General features: G+C 54.5%; 2 protein-coding genes and 1 pseudogene across 2 annotated transcripts in view; 2 read left to right on the forward strand and 1 right to left on the reverse strand.

Annotated features, from left to right (window-relative positions):
• The window catches only part of LOC139605266 (zinc finger protein 436-like), a 167189-nt gene that overhangs the window by 109886 nt on the left and 34778 nt on the right, over window positions 1–22525 (reverse strand). The gene's annotated exons all lie outside the window — the stretch shown is intronic.
• The window catches only part of LOC139605272 (zinc finger protein 436-like), a 134152-nt gene continuing 112383 nt past the window's right edge, over window positions 757–22525 (forward strand). Inside the window, exon 1 of the mRNA XM_071456634.1 lies at window positions 757–887. The gene's annotated coding sequence lies outside the window, so the exon portion shown is untranslated. The remainder of the gene's footprint in view (window positions 888–22525) is intronic.
• Window positions 760–21792, forward strand: LOC139605280 (zinc finger protein 420-like; annotated as a pseudogene).

Raw genomic sequence — 22525 nt, forward strand, 5'->3', positions numbered from 1 at the left:
CCGGAGCAGCCCCTCCTGCCAGCAGCCGCTGTGCCTCAGAGCCCTCCCTCATGCTGGGGCCATGCAGGGGCCATGGGCCTGGAGGAGGCTCCTGTTCTTGAGCCAGGAGCGAGGCTGCAGCTCCCGCCTTTGGGCCTCGGGCCGCAGCAGCCCAGGGGAGGCCCAGCTGCAGAGCTCACAGCCCCTGCTGGGTTTCACTTGGACACTTTGGAGCACGAATCCCCAGCCCACATTCTCTCTGCGGTTGCTGTTTCTGTATTTCCCATGCTGTTCCCATATTCCCATCCCAGGTCCCATTCCCGCTCCATGTCCTCTCTCTCCGGATGTCATAGCCCCAGCCCCCCTGGCCCCCTCGGCGTCCCCAGCCCCCCCCCCCCCCCCCCCCACCCCCAACCCTCACATAACCGAGCAAAGCCCGCCCTGCTCCCGCCCACCAATCCCAGCGCACAATCGCTTTTGTATTTGCATAACCACACCCCTCGATTTGATCCCGCCCACCGCCGGCCGTAGCCATGTCCGGGTTTCCAGTTCCCTCCCAGTGCTCCCAGTAACAGCGGGACTGGGAGGGAACGCCGCTCCCTATTCCTTCCCGGCGCTCTCCGTGTCTCTCCCGGTGCTCTCCCTATTGTGCCCGGTGCTCCCAGTATCACTCCCAGTGCCGCGCGTGACGCGGTTGTTTCGGAACCCCCCCACGGCAGAGCGCGGCTGCTTCTGGGTGAAGGCGCTGCCCGGGTCGGGCTGGGACGGAGGAGGAGCGGGAGGAAGAGGAGGGAGACGGGAACAAGAGAAGGAAGATGAGCACCCCCAACACCACGGGATTCCTCCGCCCGCACGCTCAGGCCGCCGCTCCCCCGGCTTCTGCTGCATCGCCCCCCCGGAACCCGCAGGTGAGTGAGGAAGGCGAGCTGGCCCCAAATCCATCGGCGGGGGGCGGGGGCGCTCCGGGAGGATTTTTTTGTGCGACAGGGAATGTTTGGGTCTTGCAGGACCCCAAACCTGGGCCGGAAATGACCCTGCACGGATCTTGGGGGGGGGGGGGTCCCACTTTACGATCACCCCGGGCCGTCAGAGAGGAGGGGATATCGGGTTTGGGGATACCCGAGAGAGCCGGGGGGGAACGCGGGAGCCCCGGAGCGGGGAGAGCGCAGAGGGGCGATCCCAGAGCCGGGGGACAAACCGGCTGCCTGGAGGGGTGGGGGAGGCTGGGGATGAGCGGGCTCCGGGTCCCCCGAGGCTGAAAGGGGCGCTGACTTCTCCAGCTGCACTTGGGCAGCGGGACCATCAAACCCAACGCACTCAACTCTTGTTTTCCCCTTGTTATAAATGATCAACGAGAAAGCCAAATTAATAAATGAGAAAGTTTTTATTTTCGCGACCAGAAATACGGTCCTCAAAAAGCCACAGTCAAAGAGACGGCGTCGAGCCCAGGTTGGCTCTGGGTGAACCTGGATCTGACCTCTATCACATCAGATCTCCCTCTGTTCACAAATGCCGTCTCCGTCGGGGCTGTTTTTTATATTTTTTTCTGCCTGAGGCCGGGGTGCCCCAATTTCTTGTCACCCTGCATATGTATGAAGTTTCTTTTTACTGTGCAGGGCTGGACAATTGCTATTTCTTGGGCGGTGGCAGGCGCTGATCATGTCAGGAGAAGTCGTGTGTTCAAATGTATGTTTTTGAGACTTCGGTTATCTTGACTGATGATACTTATCAAGTACTGATCCTCCCTTGGTGTTCCCGGGTGGTTCCAGGGGAAGCCCATCTCCACACCAGCCACGTTCTTTTATTTGCTAACAAGGCATTCTTTTCCTGCTGCCACCAGGAGTTTCACAACTTCAGTGAGGTAATCTGTCTCTAGGTTGTCCGTGGTCAGAGGCTCATTGGATGTTTAATTTCTTTTAAAATTTTATTTTTATACATTTTCCCCCTACTCATGAATTACTTTACATTACATATTACACCTTCAAACCAGGATTTCCCATTCCAAAACCTTGGCCCAATGCAGGAGGAAGAGGAGGCTGTAAGGAAGAAGATGGCCCAGGAGCCCCAGGCAGGTGAGGAGGAAGTCACTGCCCCTTTCCCCCTCTCTCCTGCTCCATCTCCCAGCCCAGCACGGCCCCTGGCTGCAGGACAACCCTGCTGCCTAAGCTGTCCTGCTGGGGACTCACTGGGGGCATCTCCTTGCCCTTCCCTGTGGCACGGAGGCAAACCCCACCCTCTCCTTGTCCTTCCTCCCCCAGACCAGGAGCTGAGGATGGAGAGCAGGGAGGACAAATCCCCACAGCAGAACCTCATGGAAGAGGCCGTTTTGTGCGGCTCCACAGTGCAGGAATCCAATGGGGAGGAAAAACCCCAGAGATCCCTCACAAGGAGGGGCCGCAAACGCAGATCACAGGGATCTGAGGAGGAAAGACCCATCCGAGGCTGGGAAGGTGGCCAGAGTTTGGAGCTGGACATCCATGAGCAGCTTCAGGATGAGGAGAAGCCCCACAAGTGCTCAGAATGTGGGAAGAGCTTCAAGATCAGATCCGAGCTGATCCGCCATTGGAGAATCCACACAGGGGAACAAACCTACATATGTGGAGAGTGTGGGAAGAGCTTCAGGACAAACTCTGAACTGACCATCCACCAGAGAAACCACACCAGGGAATGTCTCTACGAGTGTGATAAATGCAGGAAGAGGTTTCAGATGCGTTCCTGTCTCGTCAGGCATCAGCGGAGTCACACAGATGAGAGGCCCTTCTGCTGCCCCCATTGTGCAAAGACCTTCAAGGACAAGTTTGTCCTCGTCACCCACCTGCGCATCCACAGCGGGGAGAGGCCCTATGAGTGTCCTGAGTGTGGAAAGAGCTTCACCCAGAGCTCCACCCTGACTGCCCACCTGAGGACTCACACGGGGGAACGACCCTACGAGTGTGCAGAGTGCGGGAAGAGCTTCAGGACAAGCTCTGAACTGACCATCCACCAGAGAAAACACACTGGGGAACGTCCCTATGAGTGTGAGGAGTGTGGGCAGAGCTTCCAGAAGAGCTGCCACCTGACCCGGCACATGGGAATCCACATAGGACAATGGCCCTTCAAGTGTGGGCAGTGTGGGAAGAGCTTGAGGTCGAGGTCTGAACTGATTGTCCACCAGCGAAGCCACACGGGGGAACGGCCCTTCGAGTGTGGGGAGTGTGGGAAGAGCTTCATATCAAAGTCCCACCTGATTGGCCACCAGAGGATCCACACCGGGGAGAGGCCCTATGAGTGTGATAAATGCAAGAAGAGATTTCCAATCAGCTCCAGTCTCATTCTGCACCAGCAGCTCCACACAGATGAGAGGCCCTTCCGCTGCCCTGACTGCGGGAAGGGCTTCACCCGCAACTGCAATCTCGTCACCCACCGGCGCATCCACACCAGCGAGAGGCACTACGAGTGTCCTGAGTGTGGGAAGAGCTTCTCAGAGAAGTCTGCCTTGACCAGACACCAACGGAGCCACCACTAAAGGAAGCCCTTTGAGTGCCCTGAGGGCAGGAAGAGCTTCCTGTGCTGCTCCAGCTCCAGCTCCATCCCCCAAGGGAAGATCCATGTTGGATGATCCCCAGTGACCCCTGGGGATCCATGGTGCCGGTGATCCGTGTTGGGAAGACACCTGGCTGGGGGCTCCACATCCTCCTGGCTCCCTATGGGCACCTGCACACATCCACAGACCAACATCAGAAATCTGTGGAAGAATGAGTGGATGAACAGGGCCATAGATCCCTGGAAATGTTGTACAAGCAAACCCCATGTTAGCTTAGCATAAGCAGGCCACATGCCGTGATAGGGAGATTGCAAAATATGCTGCATCATGCTAACAAGGACGAAAGGGCAAGGACAGTGACGAGAACGAGAAAGAAATATTGTTTTGCAGTCTAAAAATAGGGAAGTAAAAGCGATGAGAATGGGGAAGAACCCTGTGTTAGAAACCACAAAGTAGGGGGAGTATGTAAATGTAACCTTTTGCTTTAAACCAATGAACGACAAGTATGCATAATTACTGGAAACAATATAAAAGTACCGTTGTACTCGAAATAAATGAAGCTTGCTTTACCAATCATATTGATTGACTGCTTGTCTTCCCTCACTGCCTGCAGAAATCCATTGTGGAGAGCAGATTTGTCAACTTCTGACCCCAGAAAAATCTCCCTTTTTGCATCTTCTGGTGGCATCAAGCAAGATTGAATGGCCTTGGAGATATTCTCCAACATAAATCTATCATTTTAATTCTCTGTGGCCTGCAGGCATCTTCCACAGCCCAGAAGGGACGGATTGGGGCAAAAGCCCTGATTTTGGAGAGAGTTGGGTGGAAACCCCTCCAAAAAAGGTTCTTCCCACTCACCCAAGTATGTGGATGTTCTGCTAGCAGGGACACGTAAATCCTTTTTGGCCTTGAAATGTTTTGGCCTTTGAAAAGCCTGAAACTAAGGTAAAAATAAACACCTTGAACTAAGGCATAGATGGGGACATGTGAGAACATGGGAAACATGGATGGGGACATGAACTAGGACAGCATCAGTGCTACCACCTGTGCCCCCACAGTGCTACCAGAACCTTCATCTTGGCCATGGCCAAGCGCTGCCCAATGCAGTTCCTGCCACCACGTCTCCACTGTCACCACTGCAGTGTTCCAGCTGAATGTCACCCACCACCATGGCAGGATGGGAACTTGTTCAGCTGGTGACAAGTGGCCTGGAAGTGAGTGACAGACACCAGGGTGTCCCAGGGCCACTGGGCTCAGGGGATTCCAACTGCCCCTGGGGACAGGGCAAGGGTCAGTGTCTCCCACAGATGTGGATATTGACAGCCTGGTCAGAGAGAAAGTCAGATAAACTTTCCCAGGCATTGTCCTGGGGAGTTTTGAGAATGCTCAGAGAAAAAACTAAAAACAATTTCTAATCTTTGCAGCTGGTGTTGTAACTTGTAAGATGTTTACAAGAAGGGTGGTTTGTAATTAGCCAATGGTGTGAGGGGTGTTGATTAATGACCACTTAGGTCAAATTCTATCGTAACTGTCTATAAAGGGAATGCGGTTTTCTAATAAAGTTTGCATTGCCTCCTGAAGACCTAGAGTCTATGTGTGGCTTCAGTCAGCTGTCCCTAATACAACAGCAATATGTGGAGTCACGTGGCCCCACACTGGGTGTCACCAGAAGTGTCCTGGTGGTCACCACAGGTGTGGTGACATTGCCCCCTGATGTGTGTCCTGGTGGCATTGTGTCCCATCCCCTCTGTCCCCATTCCCCACCGTGGCTCCCTGTCTGCCCTCTGTATGTCCCTGTCACCTCTCTCAGTGTCCCTGTCCTCATCTCTCCTATGTCTTCCTGTACCCTTCTGTGTGTCCCTGTCCCCTTCCCCTGGCAGGCCCAAAGTCCCCAAGGTCCTGGGGTCCTCAAGGTGTCTTCGTGTCCCTCAGGATGCTCCCATGGCTGCTCCTGGTTCTGAGCATCTGCATCCACCCAGCACAGGTAGGGACATCCCACAACACCCTGTGACACCCAACAACATCTGACGACACCCTTTGTCCACTGATTTTGGGTACTCCCCCCCCCACTTTGGGACCTTTTCCCCTCTTTTGTATCCTTTCCCCCTCTTTTGGGTTCCCTCTCCCCATTTTGTGTCATCTCCTCCCTATTTTGGGTCCTTTCCCCATTTTGGGTCACTGCCCCCCTATTTAGGGTCTGTTCCTCCCTATTTTGGATCCTTTCCTGTTGTTCTATTTCTAGAGTCCCATACTGTTGTATTGTTGTTGTTCTATTTCTAGAGTCCCACACTGCTGTTACCAGATTTCTAAAGTCCCATACCTCCTCAGTGCATTCTTATGGCTGCAGATCTTCACAGCACAGACTCCTCCTTCTGCATGTTGTTCTTTCTCAGTTCAGGGCTCCATCAAGGCTCTCCCTGACTGGCTAACCCGTCCCCTTTTATCCCAGTTATCTTCATTACTCACAGCTGCAGCCCAATTAAGGACATCGCAGCTGCAGCCCATCAAGGACAACCGGGACCTCCCGGGGCAAAGCCTCTATACAGATATTCAAATACAATACTTCTATTTTGCTAGGACTCAAAGGCCACCTCTACTATACTTTCCCCCTTTTTCAACCTTTCCCCCAATTTTGGGCACCCTCCCCATTAATTGAGGCAAATTTTTGGGTGCATCCCACCCTCCAACACCCTCTCCAGCCCTTAACCCCTTTTCACCCCCCACACCCAGGCATGTCCCCAGCTGTGTCCCCAACTGTCCCCCTGTCTCGGCTTGAAAAGACATGTGTCTGCTAAGGAAGGCAGGAGCCTCCCCTAAACTGGAAATTGTAAATCTCCTCCCTCTGAATTGTTATAAATTTGAAATTAAGGGGGGAGGCTCTCAGGCAAAGATATGGAAGCAGGAATAACAGTTCTTTAATAGGGAAGAAAATTTTAAAAAATAAAATAAACAATGCAGTAATACAAAACAATGCTGATAGAGTCAGAGCACAACCTGACACCCTGTTGGTCAGGGTGTTGGTAGCAATCCAATTGGAATTGTGGCTGCAGTCCTCCTGGAGTGGCAGATGTGGTTCTGTTGGAGCAGGGATCCTGTAGAAGGGTGTAGTCTTCCTCTGAAGATCCAGTGGAAAAGGCAGCTGCTCCTCTGGGAATCCAGTGGCTGTTCTGGTGTCCCAAAATCTCAGATTATATCCTGTCAGGAATGCTTGGCTCCTCCCTCTGGGCAGAGCATCTCACAATGGCATGCTGTAATTTTTATCATTCATGAAGTGATATTCAATAGCCTATTAACAGGAGATGTCTCCCTGGAGGGAGCATTGGTTTGTGAAAGGCACGTGGCTAGGTGGCTCTGGCTGTGTTGGGAGACCCTGGCGGAGGTTCTGGGGCAGATGATCAAGGACCCCCTGCCCTGGAACTATCCCCATGTCCCTCCATCCCGCTTCCTGGTGTCCCCTGTCCAGAATTCCCCTCTTGCTGCTTTTACCCCTTTCTTAGGTTGAAAATATTTGTGTGTATTGACTGTGGACTTTCGTGGCTTGAATGAAGTGACTCCACCGCTGAGCGCTGCTGTGCCGGACATGCTGGAACTCCAGTACGAGCTGGAGTCCAAGGCAGCAGAGTGGTGTGCCACTACAGACATTGCCAATGCATTTTTCTCCATTCCTCTGGCAGCAGAATGCAGGTCTCAGTTTGCCTTCACATGGAGGGGAGTGCAGTACACCTGGAACCGACTGCCCCAGGGGTGGAAGCACAGCCCCATCATCTGCCATGGACTGATCCAGGCTGCACTGGAAAAGGGTGAGGCTCCAGAACACCTGCAGTACATCGATGGCATCATTGTGTGTGGGAACACGGCAATGGAAGTGTTTGAGAAAGGAGAGAGGATCATCCAGATTCTGCTAGAAGCCAGCTTTGCCATCAAAATGAGCACAGTCAAGGAACCTGCCCGAGAGATCCAGTTCCTGGGAGTGAAGTGGCAAGATGGACGGTGTCAGATTCCCACTGAGGTCATCAACGAGATCACAGCAATGTCTCCACCAACCAGCAAGAAGGAAACACAAGCTTTCCTAGGCACCATAGGCTTTTGGAGAATGCACATTCCTGAGTACAGTCAAATTATGAGCCCTCTTTACCTGGTCACCCACAAAAAGAATGATTTCCATTGGGGCCCTGAGCAGCAACAAGCCTTTGCCCAGATCAAGCAGGAGATCGCTCATGTGGTAGCCCTTGGGCCTGATCAGGACGGGACCAGAGGTGAAGAATGTGCTCTACTCTGCAGCTGGGAACCATGGTTTGTCCTGGAGCCTTTGGCAGAAGGTGCCTGGGGAGACTCGAGGCCGACCACTGGGATTCTGGAGCTGAAGCTACAGAGGGTCCAAAGCCATCTACACTCCCACAGAGAAGGAAATCTTGGCTGCCTATGAAGGAGTCCAGGCTGCCTCAGAGGTGATTGGTACAGAAGCACAACTCCTCCTGACACCCCGACTACCAGTGCTGGGGTGGATGTTTAAAGGAAAGGTTCCCACCATGCCACTGATGCCACATGGAGCAAATGGATTGCTCTCATCACACAGCGTGCCTGTATTGGAAACCTGAATCAGCCTGGGATTTTGGAGATAATTGCAAACTGGCTGGAAGGTGAAAACTTTGGTCTCACTGATGAAGAGGAACAAGTGCAAGTGACACAGGCTGAAGAAGCTCCACCATTCAACCAACCACCAGCAGAGGAAACACGCTATGCTCTTTTCACTGATGGTTCCTGTCACATCATAGGGATGAACTGGATTTGGAAAGCAGCCATATGGAGCCCCACATGACAGGTTGCACAAGCTACCAAAGGAGAAAGTGGATCAAGTCAACTTGCTGAACTCAAGGCCATTCAACTGGCCCTAGATGTTGCTAAAAGAGAGAAGTGGCCAAAGCTCTACCTTTATACTGATTCATGGATAGTAGCCAATGCTCTGTGAGGTTGGCTGGAAAGGTGGAAAAAGGCCAACTGGCAGCGTAGAGGAAAACCAATCTGGGGGGCTGATGAATGGAAAGACATTGCCCCTTGGCTAGAGAAGCTACCTGTGAAAGTCCATCACGTAGACACCCATGTCCCCAAGAGTCAGGCTAATGAGCCTGAAACAATGAGCAGGTAGACCAGGCTGCAAAGATGGGGGTGTCCAAGATAGACCTAGATTGGGAACACAAGGGAGAGATATCCCTAGCTTGATGGGCCCATGATGCCTCAGGCCATCAGCGCAGAGACGCCACCTCTAAGAGACGAGGGGTAGATTTAACCATGGACAGTGTTTCTCAGGTTATCCATGACTGTGAGACGTGTGCTGCCATCAAGCAGGCCAAGCCAGTGAAGCCCCTAAGGTATGGCAGGCGGTGGTTCAAATATAAATGTGGGGAGGCCTGGCAGATTGACTGCATCACACTGCCCCAGACATGCCAAGGCAAGCGCTACGTGCTGACCATGGTGGAAGCCACCACGGGATGGTTGGATACCTACCCTGTGTCTCATGCTGCTGCCTGGAACACCATCCTGGGTCTGGAAAAGCAAGTCCTGTGGAAACATGGCACTCCTGAGAGAATTGAGTTGGACAATGGGACCCATTTCAAGAACAGCCTTACAAACACCCAGGCCAGAGAACATGGTATGGAATGGATAGATCATATCCCTTATCAGGCACCAGCTGCCAAGAAAGTTGAACAGTAAAATGGACTATTTTAGACTACTGTGAAAAATGCGCATTTTATGACTGGCTTTTTGCAAATATTAAAATGAATATTATATGTGTTATGTTCAAAAGTTTTGCTATATTAATTTTCTTAAGTAGTGTGTTAAATATAGTTTTAGTTTATGACATAATAGAAACTATGCTGTGTAATATGTAAGTGTCTATGTAAGACACTTTTTTAAAGAGAGGAATGAGGTACTTGCACTGAGATAGCAGCCACAGGACACCTAAATCTTTCAGAGAAAAAGAATTAATTGCTCCCTTATCAGAAGAAATTAACTTCTCCCTGCCTCGCTCAGCCCTGAAGACTCTGTCAGGATCCAGAGAAAGAAGAAGTGACACTGACCAGACAGAATCCTGTGTTTGAATGGAATTTATGCATCATGTATGAGATGTATGAATATGCAACAGGCTGTTGCTTTTAAGGGTTATTCTTCTGTTAACGTGGGTCCTTTTTCAGGCTTATTTTGCCCAGAAAGATGCACCTGAAATGTCCGTAACCCTTTGTTTTTATTGTCTTGTATTATCCTAATCCAAATTGTCCGAATTTTTATTACTCTAATTATATTACTATTTTTATAACCATTTTGTTACTATTAAACTTTTAAAATTTTTTTCTGAGTGATTGGTGTTTTTAACAGACCTCATGGGAAGGACCCCCCACTGGACCAGGGAAGGAATTCTTGTCCCTGAGGCAGAAACAGTGGCAGGAACTGACCATGACTCCCATCCCCTCTCCCTGCCCTGCTGGGCAGCAGAGGGAGGGAGTCGGGAATAAAGTGAAGTCCATGAAGGACAAAGAGGTCGGGAGAAGGTTCTTTTTCAGGGTTTATTCCACTCCTCGTTCTGCTGTTCTGATTCACTCAGTCCCAAATCCAATTCATTTTCCCACCTCGGGGCTGTTGTGCCTGTGATGGTGATCCCTGAGTGACCTCTCTCTTCCCTTATCTGCGGGGGACGGGGGAGCAGGGGGTGCAAGGGGCTATTGGTGCAAGATGAGGGGGGTCAGGGCAGTCTTAGTGCCAGGCATGGATGTGCAGGGGGAGAGAGGGTTCAGACCTGGATATGGTGGTAAAAGAAGGTCCCAGTGCCAGGAATGGGGGATCAAGCGGTGTCTTAGGTTGGAAATGGGGGTGTGTATTCTATTCCTATCTGTTAGAGGTGGGGCAGTTATCTTCTGTTAATTGGGCAGGGTTTTGTACCTCTTCCACAACCAATGTTCCCCCTGGAAAATATCTTCTGTTAACAAGCCATTGAGCCTCAATGCCTGACTGATGAACCTACATCATCCCACTGTGAGAAGCTCCGCCCTGAGGGAGCAGCCAAGCATTCCTAACTGGATATAATCTGAGATCTGGAAGACCACAATCAGCCTTTCCCTCTGGATTCCCAGAGGAGCATCCCTTTCCTGCTGGATTCCCAGAGGAAGACCAGGCCCATCTACAGCACCACTGGATCTTCAGAGAAAGACTACGCGCTTCTACAGGATCACTGCTTCAACAGAACCACACCTGCCACTCCAGGAGGACTGCAGCCACCATTTCAATTGGGCTGCTATCAACACCCTGACCAACAGGGTGTCAGGTCGTATTCTGCCAGTGTTTTGTATTACTGCGTTGTTTATTTTATTTTTAAAAATTTTCTTCCCTAATAAAGAGTTATTCCCCCTCCCATATCTTTGCTTGAGAGCCCCTTTATTTCAAAATTATAACAATTTGGAGGGAGAGGGTTTACATTTTCTATTTCAGGGAAGGCTCCTGCCTTCCTCAGCAGACACCTGTCTTTTCAAACCAAGATAAGTGGTCTCGTTGTCAGGGAACAGAGGGGACGGGGGGATCCCGGGCCTGGAAATTGAGTTCCAGAGGTGTCCTGTGGCACAGAAATAGTGAATCAGGGTTTCCTGTATGGGAAATGTGGGTTCAGGGAAATTTCCTCCCTGGAAATGGACATTCAGAGGGGTTGTAGTGCCTGCAAATGGAGGTTCAGAGAGGTGCTGATACCCAGAAACGGGGGTTCAGGCATCACTCGTGCCTGATAAGAAGTAACAGGGGGTCCTGGTGCAGTGAGCCATAGTACCCAGGAATGGTGGTTCAGGGGGGTTTACGGTGGTCCTGGGGCCAGATAAAGAACATGGGGGTCCTGGTGCTGGGGAAGGGGATTCGGGGAGGTCACAGTATGCAGGAATGGGGGTGGATGCTGTTCTAGTGCCCGGAAAGGGAAGTTCAGGGGGTTCCCAGTGCCCGGAAATTGCGGTTCGGGGGATTCCGGCTGTCGAGGGTCCCCCTCACCTCTCACCGCTCCCCCAGGAGCGCCCCCAGCCCCAGCGCTGGAGCCAATCCGCTGCTCCGCTACGGCCCCGCCCCCAGAGCCGCCAGTAACGCTGCTCTTTCCTGCCCGCCAATGGTATAGCGAGGATTCTGTGACGTCACCGGTCTCCGGGCAGATCGCGGCGGCGCAGAGCGGGGAACGCGGAACCGAAGGTGCCCGAAGGAGCGCAGGGGGAGAGGACGGGGGAATTCCAGGGAATTCCCCGGGATCCCCCCTGGCATCTCCCGGGACCCTCCTCGGCCGTGCTGAACTCGCTGGACCTGCGCTCAAACTCTGCCTGGAGCCCGCTGGCGGAGCAGGACTGGGCGCTGGGACCCCGATCCCTGATCCACAGTCTCCTTCTCTCTCTCCTCTGTTCTCTCCCTTTCCTCCAGGTGATCATAAACCCCAGAGCAGCTGCAGAGCCCCGTGCCCAGGCCGGGTTTCCCAGCAAAGGGAGGCCTGGGGCTGAGGTACCCCGGGCTGGCCGGGAATGGGGCTCCGGGGGTCCCCGGGCTCACGGAAACGGGGGATCCAGGGGCTGCCAGAGGAGGAGAGCTGGGAAAGGGGGTGCAGGGGGTGTCGGTGCAGGATAAGGGGGTGCAGGGGATCCCGCAGCTGGGCAGGGAGATGTGGGGGCGTCCCAGTGCCCAGGAATGGGGATTTAAGGAGGTCCCAGGGGGGCTCCCCAAAGCCCCCCCCAGGGGGGAGCAGGAGCTGGGTCAGGACTCTGGGGAGAAAAAAGGGGGTGTCCCCAGCATGGGGGCACATGGGGGAGTCACAAGCGCTCCCAGGGGGACAGGACCCCCAGGAGACCCCACCTCACCTTCTCCCGTAGTGGAGGCCGAGCCCCAGCCAAGGCAGACAAAGCCCAACACGAAGCCCCCGAGCCCCGGCAGCACCTTGGGTGTGGGTGTGACAGGCTGGTCAGAGAGCCAGAAAACCAGGTAAGTTTTCTCACAGCTGACTTGTGAGACTTTTAGGGAGTTGTAGGGACACGATGATAGCTTGTTATTATAAACAACCTGCAGGTGGTGTTTTCCTACTCTCTGTTTTCCTGTTTTTCTCAAGGATTGTTTCTAAGAAAGGTGTTTTTGTTAATTAGCCAGTCAGGTGAAATGTATTGATTGATTGACCAATCTGGTCTGAATGTATCGGCACAGTCTATAAAAAAGAATTTTCATATTAAAACTACTGCTGTGCAAAGCAGCCTTCTTGTGAGTCTGTGCCGCTTCCTTACTCAGCAGCGACACTTGGGGGGCGTCCAGCGGCAGCTCCGGGGCCGGGAGGGGCAGGATCCGGGAAACGGCGGTGGCTGCTGGGAAGGGACTGGCATGGACTGGGACAGGCTGGGATACACCGAGATATAACGGGATACTCTGGGATACACTGGGATACATCAGGATACACCAGGACTGGGACCCACTGGGAGCAGGATCAGGGCACACTGGGAACCAGCAGGACCAGAGCTTGGGCAACAGGGATCATAGTGGGACCAACTGGCATTGACTGGTACTGACTGGGATCATACTGGTGGAAACTGGAACCTTACTGGGACATGTGGCTGTGACTATGAGTAGGCTGAGGGCAACTGGGATATACTGGGAGTGTCTGTAACCAGACTTAGGGTGACTGGGAACCCACTGAGAGCAACTGGCAGTGACTGGGTCTACACTGGGAGCAACTGGGATTGACTGGGACCAAGCTCAGAGAGATTGGGATCCAACTGGGATCATCCTTGGAATGACTGGGTCTATGCTAGGGGCAAATGAGGTCGTACTGGGGCTGAGGGCAACTGGGACATACAGGGAGTGACAGGAATCATGCTGGAGGTGACTGGGGTGACTGTGAGCAACTGGAATCATGCTGGAAGCTACTGGGAGTGAGTGGAGACACACTGGGGGAACTGGGATATACTGGGAGTGATGGGGAGTGACAGGGATCACAGAGGAACCATAAAGGAAGTTACTGGAGTAATACTGTGAGTATCTGGGAGTGACTGGGACCATGCTGGGAGTGGCTGGAACTATACCAGGGGTGAATGGAAAACCCAGGGACCATGCTGGGATCATACTGGGGTGACTGAGAGTGACCTGGGGACAACTGGCCCAGCTGGGGCTCAGGATTTTCTCCCGAGGGTTGCCCCAGGTCCTACAGAGCTGAGGGACAGGGGACAGCCAGGGAACATGGCCTGGCCGAGGGACACTGAGCTCCAGCACTTTGGGCTGTTGCCCTTGGGCTCCCAGCACAGGCCCAGGGGCAGAATCCCCTCCAGGAACTGTTGTTTGCTTTAAGCCTTGCTCTGGAACATTCCCCAGGAGCCCCTGCAGTGGCTGCAGCCCGGCCGGGTGCCCGGGGCCATCAAAGCCACTCCAGCCATGCCCTCCTGCCCCAGGCAGGGCACAGAACAGCCAAGGAAAGGCTCGTGCTGGGCTCAGGGCAGGGACAGGGCACTCCCCTGGTGCTGCCACGGGCACAGCAGTGCTGGCCTGGGCAAAGGATTGGGATTGATGTCCCATGGAATCCCAGCAGGGATTAGGTCTCATTTCACTGCTCTCATTGGATTGGTCATCAATTCAAATCATTTCCCCATGGAATTATCCACAGAGTGGCAGTGGTTTGGGAGGGATCCATCCATGCAATTCTCACCTGAGTGGGATGAGAGTGAGATTCGGCCATGGAAATTCCATGGGAATTCCTGCATTCCAAGTCTCCCATTCCTGAATCCCACACTCCCTTAGGAATTCCCCTCCCACACCCACCTTTGTGCTCCAGAGCCTCCAACCACAGAGCTCCATTTGGGAGCTCTTCCCCACAGGTGTATCCCAGGTAATGCTTCATTCACTGCACCATGATCCCTTTGGATTCCCAGCACCTCTGGGTGATGCAGGTGGCACCGTCAGACACTGCAAAGCTCCCGGGTCCCAGCTGGAAGGAGATGAAATCCCACCCCTTATGGCCATACCAGTGGGATCCATGGATGCTCCATTGGACAGGAGGTCACAGCTGGAAACCACCTGCAGCATGTGGAGACCTGGGAACGAGGAGAGAACGGACCCATGGAGTCATGTCCCAGCCCCACAGAGCCCCATGGAGCTCCCTGGATTACCATACCAGTCCCACAGGTCCCATCCCATTCCCAGAGATTCCCCCAGCCCCACAGATCCCAGCCCAGCCCCCAGCTCCCCCAACTCCTCCTGTTCTGGTTGTACCGGCCCCGTCTCCAGGGCACTGTTTGCCACGTGCTGGTTCCTGTCCTTGAGACAGCTCTGGCTATCCCAATATCCCAGCTCTGGCTATCCCAGTGTCCCAGCTCTGGCCATCCCAGTATCCCAGCCCTGGCTATCCCAATATCCCAGCCCTGGCTATCCCAATATCCCAGCTCTGGCCATCCCAATATCCCAGCCCTGGCTATCCCAATATCCTGGCTCTGCCTATCCCAATATCCCAGGTGTGGCTATCCCAATATCCCAGCCCTGGCTATCCCACTATCCCAGTTCTGGCTATCCCAATATCCCAGCTCAGCTCTTGCCCCCATCCCCGCTCTCTGCGGCTCCATCCGGCCCCACTCGCTGCCCCAGCGCTCCCAGGGGGTCCCGTCCACGTCCCCCACAGTCAAGGACTGGGAGACCCCCGGGCCAGGCTCCGACAGTGCCACTTCCAGGCACTGCAGGGAGTGCAGAACTGGGGGGACACGGAGATTTGGGGGAGCTGGGGTGGGTGAGAGATTTGGGACGCAGGGAACTCAACTGGTCAAGGAAAGGTGGGAGAGCTGGGAAGGAGGTTCAGGGGCTCAGAGTCAAGGAAAGGTGGGGCAAGGATTGGGAGAGGTGGGATGGGCTGTCCTGTGCCCAGGAAAGGGGGTGCCAGGGCTCCTCTGTGTGAGGAAAGGAGGGGCTGGGGCTGGGAAAGGCAGGAATGGCAGCCCAGAGGTCCCAGGGCCAGGGAAAGGGTGGGGCTGGGGGCTGAAGAGGCGGGGGGGCAGGAAAAGGTTGTGTTGGTGCTGGATAAGGGGGTGCAGGGGGGATCTCAGTGCCGGGCAAAGGAGTAAAAGGGTGACTCCATTCTCAGGAATGGGGGGCAGAGGGGTCTCAGGGTCAAGGAAATGGGAGGGCAGGGACCTGGAGAGATAGAAAGGAGTTCCAGGGGGTCCTTGAGCCCTGGAAAAGGGAGTCCAGGCTTTCCCAGAAAAGGGGGGTAACGGGGTGGGGACACCCAGGATGTTTGGGAATGGGGAGTTCAGGGGGCCTCTGGTTTTGCAGAAAGTTGGGGCTGGGGGCTGAGAAAGGCAGGAATGGGGGTCCAAGGTATTCCAGAGTGTCCCAGGGAAGTCTGGAGTCTGGGAGCCATGGGATGGTTGGGAAAAGGCGACCAGGGAGTCCTGATGTCCATAAATGGGGGATCCAGGGGGGTCCCTGTGCAGGAAAAGGGGAGCAGAGGGGTCCCTGTGCCGGGAATGGCGGTTCAGGTTCAGGGTCCCGGTGCTGGGGTCCCACTCCCCCCTGACCCCCAGGAGTGCCCCCAGCCCCAGCCCTGGAGCCATCGAGCTGCTCCGGGCAGATCCCAGTGGCGAAGGGTGGGAGATGGGACAGTGCCCGAGGGAGGGCTGGGGGGAATGGGGAGATCACTTCCAGTTGTCCCCAGTGGAGGCTCTGCAAATCCCAGTGAATCCCAGTCTCCCCCAGTGTGTTCCCAGTCACCCCAGTATGCCTACAGACACTCCCAGCATATCCCAGTTGCCATGATCTCGTAGTCATTCCCAGACACTCCCAGTTACCTCAGCGTGGCTCAGTTGACCCCAGTCACTCCCAGTATATCCCAGCTGTCACCAGCATGCATCCTATCATTCCCACTTCCTCCCAGTGTGTGCACAGCTGGCTCCCAGCCTATGCTGGTAGCTCCCAGTAACCCCCAGTCAGGGTCCATTGACACCCACTATAGTCCCAGTATGGTTGTAGCCATTCCCAGTAGGATCCCAGTCACTTGCAGTCTAATCCCAGTCACTCCCATTATGATGCCAGTGGTCCCCAGTGTGATCCCAGGTGCTCCCTGTCAATGCCAGCTGACCCCAGTAGCCTCCAGTACGATCCCCAGTCTCTCCCAGTAGATCCCAGTCACCCCCAGCATGCTCCCAGTCACTCCCACTTCCTTCCAGTTGCTTTCAGCATGATTCCACTTGCTCCCAGCCACTCCCAGTCAATCCCAGTAGGATTCCAGTCACCCTCAGTGGGATCCCAGTCTCACCCAGCATGGGCCCAGCTGTGCCCAGTGTGCTTCCAGTCACCCCAGTATGCTTACAAACACTCCCAGTATATGCCAGTTGCCCTCAGCATAGCCATAGTCATTCCCAAACACTCCCAGTGGCCCCAGGAAGCTGTTAGCTATCCCAGTATGATCCCAGTCATGCCCACAACATCCCAGTTACCTCTAGCATGCATCCAGTCCTTTCCAGTTACTCCAATTTGCTTGCAGCATGATCCCAGTTTCTCTCTGTTGCTCCCAAGAGCCCAAAGTGTGATCTCAGTCACTCCCTTTCAACCCCAATATGATCCCAGTAAGCTCCAGTATGATCCTAGTCATGCACCAGCACTCCCAGTGTGGTCCCAGAATAATCCCAGTTGCTTCCAATCTCTCCCACTATGGTCCCATCTGCCCCCAGCTAGGGTAACCCAGTCAGTCCCAGTATAATGCCATCTGCTCCCAGGGTGCTCCCAGTCACCCCCAGTAAGGGGGATGATGTGCATGGTGAATTCCCAGTCACTCTCAGGTACTCCCAGTATTAGTCCAGTCACTCCCAGTATGATCCAAGTATGACCCCAGTGTTCTCCCAGTCACTGCTAGTAGGAACCAGTTGGGCCCCACATGGTTCCAGTTGCTCTGTTTCACCCTCACTTTCATTCCAGTCACTCCCAGTCTCTCTCAGTGTACCCCAGTTCCTTCCAGCCTATTCCCAGTCACTCCCAGTTCCTTCCAGTATGATCCCATTTCCTCCCAACCTCTCCCAATCAGCCTCAGTGTAGTCAAACTCACTGCCAGTATGATCCCCGTCACCTCCAGTATGATGTCAGTTAATCCCAGTATAAGCCCAGTTGCTTCCAATCACCCCCAGCATGCAGCCAGTCACTCCCAGTTGCTCCCAGTTTCTCCCAGTATGATCCCAGTTGCTAACAGCTGCTCCCAGTCACTCTCAGAATCATCCCAGTCATTCCCAGTATATCCCATTTGCCCCCAACACGTCCTCAATTGCCTCTGAAGCCTCCTACTCCCTCCCAGTATGATCCCAGTACAGCCCAGTCCATCCCAGAGATGCCACTCCTGGCATCCCCCAGCCCTCTCTGTGTTCCCCCTTCCCAGATCACCCGATAGAAGCCCCAGGGGCTGGCAGCCCCCAGCCAGGGTCCCCAGCAAGCCCCAGTGTGGATCTGCAGCCCCCAGGTTTCCCAGTTTGCTTCTCCTTCTCCCTGGGCCGGGTTTCCCCCGGCCCCAGCGGGTGGGAGCAGCCGAGAGCCCCGCGCTGCCCATCCCGACCTGTCCCGGCTCCATCCCCGCTCCTGCCGCGGGCTGCGAGGGCTGCGGGACCGGGGCAGGAGGAATGGGATGGTGGAGCAGGGAGGGAGAAGCAGCGGGACAAGGGCTGGAGGGAACAAGAGAAGGAGGATGAGGAGGAGGCGTGGAGGAGGAGTGGGAGGAAGAGCTGGGAGAGAGGACGAGGAGCGGGAAGTGGAATTGGAGGGACCACACGCTCCTGCCCTCGCTGTGTCCGCAGCCCTCCCGGCCCCTGGGGCATTTTCCCCCCATATCTCAGGTGACCGCAGAGGGGGAGCTCACCCAGATATCCTGGGGGCTCTGTGGCAGGGTATTTTTTGGGGAGGGGGAGATTTTTGGAGCTCAAAGGACTCCAAAGCGAAGCCGCAAATGCCCACTGGGGAGATTTTGGGGGTGTCCCAGGAGGTTGTTTTTTCACAGGGGAGGGCAGGAGAGGGGAGAACATTGGGACACCGAAGTGTGCAGCCCAGAGAGAGGAGACAGCCAGGATTCAGCCCGGAGAGGGGAACACCCTGGCGAGGGGGAAGCCCTGGAGCTCCCCACAGCCTGGAGCAGAGTCAGGGGAAACGGGAGCGCTGGGACCCCAAGAGCCCCGGAATTGCTAAGGGGGAGCCCAGAGAGGGGGAGCCGGAGAACCCCCGGGGGCTGCGGGGAACCCCCAGCAGCACAGAGAAGGGGGAGCCCCAGAGGCCCAAGGTCAGAAGAGCAGAGAGGGGGGACCCTGGGGATTCCTGTGACAGCCTGGAGAGGGCTGGGATCCTGGAGAGGAGAACCCTCAATAGAGGCAGAATCCCCAGAAGTCCAAAGTGGAGAGACCAGAGAGGGGCAATTCATGGGGAGCTCTTTTTTGAAATAATCATGAGCCTTTCAAGTCTTGGAAGGCTTAGTGATGGCATTTCTGAGGGGTTTTGCAATTAAATTTTTGTGGTCTGGAGGTTTTTTTGGGCAGAATCTTGGTGGTCTGGAGATTTTTATGGACACAAAATGTCTGGTGACTTCTAGAGATGGGTTGGGGCAGGAGGAATGCCCAACAAAATGCTCTCATACCTTCTTTTTCTCTTGGAAATAGGATTTCTCATTTCCAAACCTCAGCGCAGTCTGTGGGCCCTGTCTCTGGGAACACCCACTGGTGTCACCTCAATACGGTGTCCCTGCTGCCTGTTGTCACCCTCTGGTCCATGTCCCCAGTGTCCCTGTGTCACCCCTGTCCTGGTGCCCACCGTGCCTGGCATCTACCCCTGGTCCATGTCCATCTTGTCTTATGTTGCAATGCAAGATGTAACAAGCAGTATGTATTTTATCACCATCTGTTGAAACCAGGTGGAGCAGTGTTCTTTATCGCTTCCATAACCCATCCCTCCTAACTCCAGGGCAGATATTCTCTATTAATGGGCAAACTGTTAAAACCAGGTGGGGCGAGATTTTTATCTCTTCCACAACCCATCATCCCTCCAGGGAGATATTTTCTGTTAATGAGGCATTGAGCCCCTTTGACAATCCTCCCTTTCAGGGGAATATCTTCCTTTAAGGGGCCATTGAGCCTCACTGCATGGCTGATAAAATTACATTATCCCATTGTGAGATGCCCCACCCAGGGGGAGGAGCCAAGCATCCCTACCTGCTTATAATCAGAGATTTGGAACACCACAGTCAGGCTTTTCCCACTGGATTCCCAGAGGAGCAGCTTTTCTTCTCCACTGGATTCACCGAGGAAGACCAGACCTATCTACACCACCACTGGACCTTTGGAGGAAAACTACACCATTCTGCAGGATCACTGCTTCAACAGAACCACATCTGTCACACCAGGAGGACGGCAGCCACCATTTAATTGGAGTGCAACAAACACCATGACTAACAGGGTGTCGGGTTGGATTCTGACTCTGTCAGTGGTTTTTTTTTGTACTACTGCATTTTTATTTTATTTTTCCTAGCAAAGAACTGTTATTCCTATTTCCATATCTTTCCCTGAGAGCCCCTTAATTTCAAAATTATAGTAATTTGGAGGGAGGGGGTTTACATTTTCGATTTTAAGGGAGGCTCTGCCTTCCTTAGCAGACACCTGTCTTTTCAAGCCAAGAGAGGCAGCGGGACCATCAAACCCAACGCGCTCAGCCCTTGTTTTCCCCCAAACCAGGATTTCCCTTTTCCAAACCTTGGCCCGATGCAGGAGGAGGAGGCTATAAGGAAGAGGAAGATGGCCCGGGAGCCCCAGGCAGGTGAGGAGGCAGTCAGTGCCCCTTTCCCCCTCTCTCCTGCTCCATCTCCCAGCCCAGCACGGCCCCCGGCTGCAGGACAACCCTGCTGCCAAAGCTGTCCTGCTGGGGACGCACTGGGGGCATCTCTTTGCCCTTCCCTGTGGCACAGGGGCAAAGCCCATCCTCTCCTTGTCCTTCCTCCCCCAGACCAGGCGCTGAGGATGGAGAGCAGGGAGGCTGAGTCACCACAGCAGAACCTTGGGTATGAGGCTGTTTTGAGCGGCTCCACAGTGCAGGAATCCGATGGGGAGGAAAAGCCCCAGAGATCCCTCACAAGGAGGGGCTGCAAACGTAGCCCAGGGAGGTCAGAGGAGGAAAGACCCACCCTGGGACGGGATGGCGGCCAGAGCTCAGAGCTGGGGGTCCCCGAGCAGCTTTGCGATGGGGAGATGCCCTACAGGTGTGGGGAATGTGGGAAATGCTTCAGCTGAAGCTCAGCCCTGATCCGCCACCAAAGGATCCACACTGGAGAAAGGCCCTATGAGTGTGGGGAATGTGGGAAGAGCTGCAGAGACAACTTTGACCTGATCAACCACCAGAGGAGCCACACGGGGGAACGGCCCTATGAGTGCGGGGAATGTGGGAAGAGCTTTCAGAGAAGCTCCACTCTTCTGAAGCATCAGCGCACACACACAAATGAGAGGCCCTATGAGTGTCCCAAATGTGGGAAGAGGTTTCAGACAAGCTCCCATCTCCTCACACACGAGCGGGTTCACACAGATGAGAGGCCCTTCCGCTGCCCCGACTGCATGAAGGGCTTCAAATATAACCCCGACCTCGTCAAGCACCGGCGCATCCACACTGGGGAGAGGCCCTACGAGTGTCCCGAGTGTGGGAAGAGATTCACCCAGAAGTCGAACCTGATTGTCCACAAGAGGACCCACACTGGCGAGAGGCCCTATGAGTGTGGGCAGTGTGGGAAGAGATTCAGCCAGAGCTCTGAACTGATGCTTCACCAGAGGATCCACACTGGGGAACGGCCTTACGAGTGTCCCGACTGTGGCAAGACCTACAGCCGGAGCGATCACCTGATGATCCACCAGAGGAGCCACACCGGGGAGCGGCCCTATGAGTGTGGGGAGTGTGGGAAGAGGTTTCAAAGCAGCTCAGATGTCCTCGTACATCAGCGGATTCACACGGATGAGAGGCCTTTCCGCTGCCCTGACTGCGGGAAGGGCTTCAAGCACAACTCCACCCTGGTCACCCACCAGCGCATCCACACGGGGGAGAGGCCCTACAAATGTCCCCAGTGTGGGAAGACCTTCAGCCAGAGGTCAGCCTTGACCCAACACGAATGGAGGCACCACTATGAAAGCCCTGTGAGTGCCCCAAGTGTGCCCCAAGTGTGCACTGCTACAGTTCCATACCCCATGGCAGTATTTGTGCTGCATGCTGCCCAGTGGGCAGAGCCCCAGTGATCTGTGGTGCTGGTAATCTGTGTTGGCAAGACACCTGGCTGGGGGCTCCACCTCTTAATGGCTCCATGTGGCCTTGGTTATCTTTTCATTTCTCTCTGTCTTTTCAAAATACCCCAAACCAGGATAAAAATAAAAACATTGAACTAAGACAAGGATGGGGACATGTGGAGATCTTCCAGGGAATGTGGGGGCTGCTACGTTCCAGGGAGTTGAGGGTTCCTGGGTGGGACTTGGGCTTTGGGCACCCAAGGCTGAGTGACTTTGGCCGCACTGGGAAACGATGGCAGAGTTTCTGGGGCAGCTGATCAAGGCTCCCCTGCCCTGGAACTGTTCCCATGACTCCCTGTCCTGGCTTCCCACGTCCCCTGTCCACAGTCCCCCTCTCCCTGCTGTCACTCCCCTTGCTCCCCACCCGTTCCCATGTCACTGCACTCCTTGTCCCGTCCTGCTCCCATCCCAGTCTGGATCCCATTCCCAATCTCATTCCCCGTCCCGGTCCAGTATTTGTCTGGTTGCCGTTCCCATATTCCCAGGCCCATACTCCCTATCCTGTTCCGTTCTCATATTCCTGGTCCCACTGCTGGTTGCACTTCCCTTCCCCTATTTCCATTTCTATGTTCCCAGTCCCATTCCTGTATTTCCATTTGTGATCCTGGTCTCATCTTCCTAATCTCCATCTCATATTCTCTCTCCAGTTGGGGTTTCCATATTCCCTGTCCTGGTCCCATATTTCCATTCCCGCTCCCAGTCCCCATTCCCA

Source organism: Agelaius tricolor, unplaced genomic scaffold (genome assembly GCF_023055355.1).
Source record: "Agelaius tricolor isolate 1412-34295 unplaced genomic scaffold, bAgeTri1.0.p SCAF_63, whole genome shotgun sequence".
NCBI lineage: Eukaryota > Metazoa > Chordata > Aves > Passeriformes > Icteridae > Agelaius > Agelaius tricolor.